Consider the following 7,296-nt stretch of genomic DNA (forward strand, 5'->3'; position numbering starts at 1 on the left):
GCCTTGTTCACAGTATTGAGAGTGCCCCTCACCTTGCTCCACTAGCTGGGGTTCTGTAGAGGCTCTTTATTAAGCTGAGGCAATTATTCTGTATTCTTAGCATGATGAAGGTTTTTTTTTCCCCCATGAATTCCTCTTGAATTTTGTTGGATGCTTTACTGCATTACTTGATATGATTCTTCTCCATTAGCATGTTGATATGATAAGCTCTATGATCTTTTTTTTTTTTTCATAACTGAGGCTGAGGGCATCACAAAACAAGAAAGCACACTTGCATGTGAAAGAGGGCAGACACAAGAGGTCGTGATGGGGTGAGCACAAGTGTATGTTTGTGAGACATGGCGCTTTTATAGCAAAACCAGTTCTGCAACATTCAGCCATGTTAATGACATCCATCCATCTGTGAAGGGAAAGGCCTCCTTATAGTCAAAGGTCCCACCTCTCAGTATTGTTACAGTGTTGATTACATCACCGCCTACGTTTGGGAGGAGCTATTAAAACCACAACACACCGGGTGGTGGTGGCACATGCCTTTAATCCCAGCACTCAGGAGGCAGAGGTAGGCGGATCTCTGTGAGTTCGAGGCCAGCCTGGTCTACAGAGTGGGTTCCAGGATAGGCTCCAAAGCTACACAGAGAAACCCTGTCTCGAAAAACAAAACAAACAAACAAAAAAACAAAAAACAAAACAAAACCACAACACACCTCCTTACTTGGCTTCAGGCTCTGTAGTGTTGTCTCTTTCCGTGCCTGATATTGGTGTTTGATATCTCTCTCTTTTCTGTTTTTCTCAGACTTGCTAAAAGTCTATCAACTTACTGTTATTTTCAGAGACACTTATTTTTATATTATGTGTATAGATGTGTGTGATACTAGAGACTTAACTCAGGACTTTGCATTTGCTAAGCAAGTACTCCACCACTGGGCTGTATCCTCAGACTTCTTAATTTTTATTTTGAGACAGGGTCTCACTGAATTGCTCAGGTTGGCTTTGAACTCATTTTTGCCTAGGTAGGCCTTGAACTTGTTATTCTTTTGTTCCAACTTCTTGAGTAGCTGGCATTGCAGGTGTGCACTACTAGTTCAGGCTTGATTGATGTTTTTGGCCCTGGGGTCATATGCTGGTCCCACAGTCAGAATTATGTCATCTCACATGATTTTGCCAGAGAACAACTCTACTTTATCTGAAGTTTTTACCTCTTGTATCCACTCTCCAATTCATAGTTTACCATTGATTTCCTCTAGGTGTGTTGCTTTTACCTCATCTTGTTCCCTGTAAGTCACTGTCAGCCACCTGTCCCGTCAATCAGATCTGCCCTCAGTCCTACTGGGGAAGTCGAAGGGACCATGGAGCAACCACCCTGTCACTGCTGGGAAATTAATTGGGAATCAAATATTTGCCTACTTCAGGGTGATTTATCACAATTAAAAGGAGTCACTATTTGCCCTTTGGGTCAAGTCAGAGATTTCAAGGGGTTGACTGCTGGAACATGTTAATAAATCAAACTGGGGTGTGCCTTTGTGCCTGGCAGAAATTGTCCACAGGGACATCCACAGGTGTCCAGAGGAGCTAGTTTAAAGATGGTGGTTAGAAGCATGTTGAGGGCTCTTTCTCATCTGAGAGTCCCTCAGGAGGGTACCATGCTTATAGATCAAATTTCCACCACAGCCAGCTTCTTTTGAGTTATAACTTATTGTTGTTTATCCAGAGAGTACCAGATGTGGCTTAGAATCAGTTCAGAGTTTATGATAGAGTTTATGACGCTGGGAACAGCTGAATTGTATGTCTCCAGCTCATGCTCATTTCAAGATGTGTGCTGGTCAGGGCTGGGGAGATGGCTCCAGCAGGGAAAGTACTTGCCACCCAAACATGAGGACTTGAGTTCAGATCTCTAGCACTGGTGTGAGAAATCCAGCGTGACTGCGGATATCCATAATGCTAGGCCAGGAGGTGGGGGTGGGAGAGTCCCAGGGCTGGCCAGCCAGCAGATCTAGACAATCTGTGAGCAGCAGGTTCAGTGAGAGACTCTGTCTCAAAGGATATGGTGGAGAGTGACAGAGGAAGACAGCTAATATTCATGTGTGGTCTCTGCACACACATGCATATACCATACACACTGCATTACGAATGTGCATGCTTGTACACACACAGGAGATGTGGGGGGGGGGAGGGAGGAAGAGGGAGAGGGAGAGAGGTGTGTTATGGTCACATGCTTGCAGGGCAAAATCACTAGTGGAATGATTTCCCTGTCTCCATCTGTCTTTCTTTCTCTGCCTCTGTCAGTGCTGGGGATCAAACCTATGGCCTCACAAATGCTAGGCAAGTTTTCTTTTTCTAATTTAATATTAGATAAATATTTCTAAGCCTACAGTACCCGGTATTCCCAGGTGGTCTCCCATCCAAGTACTAACAAGGCCTGACCCTGCTTAGCTTCCGAGATCAGACGAGATCGGGCACGTTCAGGGTGGTATGGCCATAGATGCTAGGCAAGTTTTCTATCACTGACCCACAGCCCAGTTTCTTTCCTGTCCCCACTCTTTAAATATATCTATCTATCTATATCTATATCTATATCTATATATCTATATCTATCTATATCTATCTATCTATCTATCTATCTATCTATCTATCTATCTATCTATGTATTTTGAGGACGCATATAAGTGGCTCTGCAGAAGTCAGGTCCGCTATGACAGCCATATTCTTGTGAGGTGAGAAGAAACCCTGACTTCCCAGTTTGCTGTTGCTTCTGGAGAACTCAGCAAACCCAGTTTGCTGACAGCTGGGATTGATTAACCTCCACTAAAGATGCAAATCTAGCAAGGGCAGGAGTCCTCCGACTAGAGCAAACCTAAAAGTTAAAATGCAACAGTGTTGGGGGCACAGGGGCTTATCTTGGGTAAGACTGTTGCAGTTCAACTCTTAGGAACATTAGTTTATTTTTAAACATTAATTATTATTATTATTATTATTATTTATTTATTTATGTGTGTGTGTGTGTGTGTGTGTGTGTGTGTGTGTGTGTGTACCCCAGGTATTTCACAACACACATGTGGAGGTCAGAGGACAACTTCTGGGAGTTAGTTTTCTCCTTCCTCCATGTGGCTTCTGGGTGTCAATCCACGTCGTCGGACTTGGCAGCAAGGGCCTCTACTCATTGAGCTGTGCTGCAGGAACATTAGTCTTAAGGGAAGTCAAGCTGTGCTGTGCCCAAGCTTTCTCAGCCTAAGGGACATTTCTGATGCTTGCCTGCGAGGCATAAAGGACCTCTGTAGAAGCAAAGGCCAGCAGCTCAGGATGTGATATGGTGTTTGGAAAGTGGGGAAGGTTTCTTCAATTCCAAAGAAAGTGATGTTTGACTTGAGCACAGCTAGCCTGGCTTGTGACAACTCTCCCAATGAAATCAGCAGTGGCAGCTCACCTGCCTTCCGGCTGCCTTGGAGACCCTGTGACCTCTCCCCAGGGAAGAAGAGGAAAACCCTTCCCTTTGGTTAACAGAAGGACCTGTGTGATGGCTCTTGGTGCCCTCACCCACTCAGGGTCACTGCCCTGTCCCTGTTCCCCTTCCTGGCTTTACTTCCTGCTGTCATAGCCATGGGCACCTTTTGGACCAGCTATTCCCTAAAGGTGCCCAGATTTGAGACTCAAATGGTAAAATATACATAACTGGCCATTTTATCAAGTCATCATTTATGAATATAGCTCGATTAATTTGTTTAGTCAGATGTAGAGAGGCAATAAAAAGTGATTGACTAAAAACAATTAAAACAGTAAAAGTAAATTGTTTGTGTCCATTAAAACCTGCTGAGGCCGTCAGTTGAAAACTGTGGGCCTCAACGTGAAAATTAAATCTATTGATTTCCCCCCTTATGTATGGGAATATCAGGGTTCTAATTTGTTTTGTTTTTACTGGCTGAAAGCCCCTGAGGTCGGGATGAAGGGAGGCCTTCAATAAGCTCTTCTGGTGGAGTTAATAAAGATTTGGAAAGACAAATATAATAAGGAATGGCCTCAGTGTTTTAGGGGAGAATTATGTGTCTGATCAGTTCCCAGGTTGTGCCATGGCATGCTAATATTTTGTAATTTATTGCATTTCTGGGGCAAAATGGAAAATCAAATGCAGAATATATGATATTCATAGGGCTGAAGTTTTAGGGCTTTGCCTTAATTTATGTGAGTGAAATAGGTATTTTTTTTATTATTGTCATTTTATTTTTTTATGTGCTACACTAAATCTTGTATTCCAGGAACTGTTATTTTTTTAGTGTTCAATTAAAATACCAACATAAAAGGAATTTTTATACGGACAGATCTTGACTCCTAATAAGAATACTTGGGGAGAAAGCCCTGTGTGTCACGTGAGGAATTTTTCAATCAAGAGACCCCCAAAGGCTGTAGAAATGGTGTAAAAGGTCTAGAGACCCAGCTCTTGGACTGTCTGGCATTGTGTCAGATTGGACATTTGTCATATTAGGTTTCTGCCACTAATCAATCATATTTTGAGAATGCACACTGTTGTATTTGGTAATTAAGTGAACAATCCATAAACAAATCTGACTTTCTTTGGATTCTTTAATACAAGTCAGGCATGAGTTTTGAAGAAAAGGTTGGAAAGCTACACATGCTGCTCTTTGAATATAGCATTTAAAAAGTAGAAGGTTGCTGTATTGGCTACTTCTCTGGTGCCGCGATAAAACACCAAAGCCAAGGCAATTAATAGAAGGAAGGGTTTATTTTGGCTTCTGGCTCCAGAGGGTGAGAGTTCATAATGGTGGAGAAGCTTGGCAGCAAGCAGCAGGCATGGTGTCTGGAGCAGCAAGCTGAGAGTTCATGTCTTCAAGCATGAAGCAGACTGGGCAACTGGAAACGGTCCCAATCTTTAAACTGGTACTAAGTGTTCAAGTCCATGAGCCACTGAGGGACATTCTCATTTAAACCGTCACAGGTGACTTCTTGGGAAGAGGTAGGGACCAGCAGGCATGGGAGGGGGCAAGAGAGGGTGAGAGAGGTTGAGAGGATCAAAATGCATTACACACGTCTATGAAAATGTCATAACGAAACCCATCATTGTGTATAGTTAATATATGCTGACAAAAAATGGAAAAACTAAAAGGAAATTAGATGAAGAAAGAAAGCAGTTGCAGCGGCTGGGGGCATAGCTCAGTGGCAGAGTGCCGCCCTAGTGTGTGCTGGGTTCCACCCCAGCACCCAAACAAATAAATAGCCCAAATAAGCAATATAACAAGATCCCAAGTGTGGCGCTGCGTGTGGCTCTCACACACTGATTTCTGAAGTCACAGTGGTTTTCGGTTTGAGAATTTCGTTCATGAGCACTGTGGCTATGGCACTCCTGTCCCTCTTCCTCCCTTCCAACTCCTGCAAGGTCTTTCTAAAAACTCACAATCTCTTCTTTATTATTACATGTATAAGTACATGCGTATGTATGTGCATAAGCACGCATACAGCACACATTTATATTTGACCTACTGAGTCCACTTGCTTAGCTTTGCTTATATGCATATGTGCCCAGGGCTGACCACTTGGGACTGGACACCTACATGGGAGTTCATCACTTCAAGGGAAGTTCAAGTGTATTGCCTTCCTCCTCTTGCTGAATCTGTGGATCAGTTTCTTCCCAGTCCACCATGAGTTGTCTCGGAGACTGTCTGCTGTTATCTGCAGAGGTTGTGGCTTCCTGTGTGACTCTCAAGGACGATGTGTGGGACACTCAGGTCTAAGGCCCTGCCTGTACATGTTCTGTTGTGAGAATGGCTGGCTGAGGCTGGAGCATGTCTTTCATGAAGGAGTTCCAGGACTTCTGTTGGGGAACCACCACCACACAGGAGATTTGACATCTGACACCTCCCAGCCAGAAAGCCTGCTGAGCACTCAGAATCTCATTCTCATTGTCACATGTTTGTGGAGGCCAGAGACCACCCTCGACCTTGGTTTTTGAGATAGGGTCTCTCTTTGGTCTGGAACCTGCCAAGTAGGCTAAACTGGGATGACAAGTGCACACTACCATATTCAGGCCATGTCACAGCTGGTCTTCAGTATATGAAGGAAGCTCAAAGAAGTAAGCTAATGCTAGTGAAGGAATGAATGGGTTTCCCAGGGATGTTGAAGGCAAGCAGGCAAAGAGCAAGAGTGTCCTCCTTCTGTGTCCTTTATATGGGCTGCCACCAGGGGGTGTGGCCCATGGATCTTTCCACGTCAAATGATTTAATTAAGAAAAAACCCTCAACAGCTGTACCCAGCCACTTGGGTTTTAATTCATTCCAGATGTAGTCAAGTTGACAACTAAGAAGAGCCTTCACTCCTGGACAGTTTAAGATGGTGACGGGTGAGTAGGGGTTCGGGTGCCTTTGGGATGGAGTGATTAGTCTTATCCATGGGGGACCATGCCATGTGAACCCTGCTTGTTAGACACCAGAGAAGAGTGAAAACACTGGGCCAGTCTGATGGTCACGGGAGTGCACAGGGCAGAGGACAGCAGGACCAAGGCCAGTTCTTGTTGTCCATCAGCTTCTAGGAATTTTTTCATGTCTTCTTTTCTTAAACAAAAAACTGAACTTAGTGACATGTAAAACTCATCTTTTCTTCCTTTTCCTTTTTTAACCCTCCCCTTCCCTTCTCTTCCTGCCTCTTCCTCCTCCCTACCTTACTCATCCTCCCCACTTCCTTCCTTCCTTCCTTCCTTCCTTTCTCCCTCCCTCCCTCCCTCCCTCCCTCCCTCCCTCTCTCCCTCTCTCTCTCCCTCCCTCCCTCCCTCTCTCCCTCTCTCCCTCCCTCCCTCCCTCCCTCTCTCCCTCTCTCTCTCCCTCCCTCCCTCCCTCTCTCCCTCTCTCCCTCCCTCCCTCCCTCCCTCCCTCTCTCCCTCTCTCTCTCCCTCCCTCCCTCCCTCTCTCTCTCTCTCCCTCCCTCCCTTCCTTCCTCCCTCCCTCCCTCCCTCTCTCCCTCCCTCCCTTCCTTCCTCCCTCTCTTCCTCCCTCCCTCATCTACCTTCCCTAGCCCTAACCCCACATTCCCCTCTTTGAACTTTGAAATTAGACTTTGTACAGTAAAAAGGCCTCTCTCAGGGCTGATGTGATAGCTTAGCAGGGAAAGGGGCTTGCCACACGAACCGAAGGCTGGAGTTTGGTCCCTAGAACTCACATAAAGGGAAGAGCCGACCCCACAGAGCTATTCTCTGGCCTCCACACATGTTGCAGGGCATGTGGCCTGTGGATCTCTGAGTGTCAGGCTAACCAAGACTCTACATAGTGAGTTCCAGGCCAGTCAGAGCTGCGTAGTGAG

At 45.3% G+C, this 7,296-nt stretch overlaps 1 pseudogene; it reads right to left on the reverse strand.

Annotated features, from left to right (window-relative positions):
• Positions 1-2,362: 2,362 nt before the first annotated feature.
• On the reverse strand, positions 2,363-2,481 carry LOC131907582 (5S ribosomal RNA; annotated as a pseudogene).
• Positions 2,482-7,296: the final 4,815 nt, after the last annotated feature.

The sequence above is a fragment of the Peromyscus eremicus genome, chromosome 3 (assembly GCF_949786415.1).
Source record: "Peromyscus eremicus chromosome 3, PerEre_H2_v1, whole genome shotgun sequence".
Lineage (NCBI taxonomy): Eukaryota > Metazoa > Chordata > Mammalia > Rodentia > Cricetidae > Peromyscus > Peromyscus eremicus.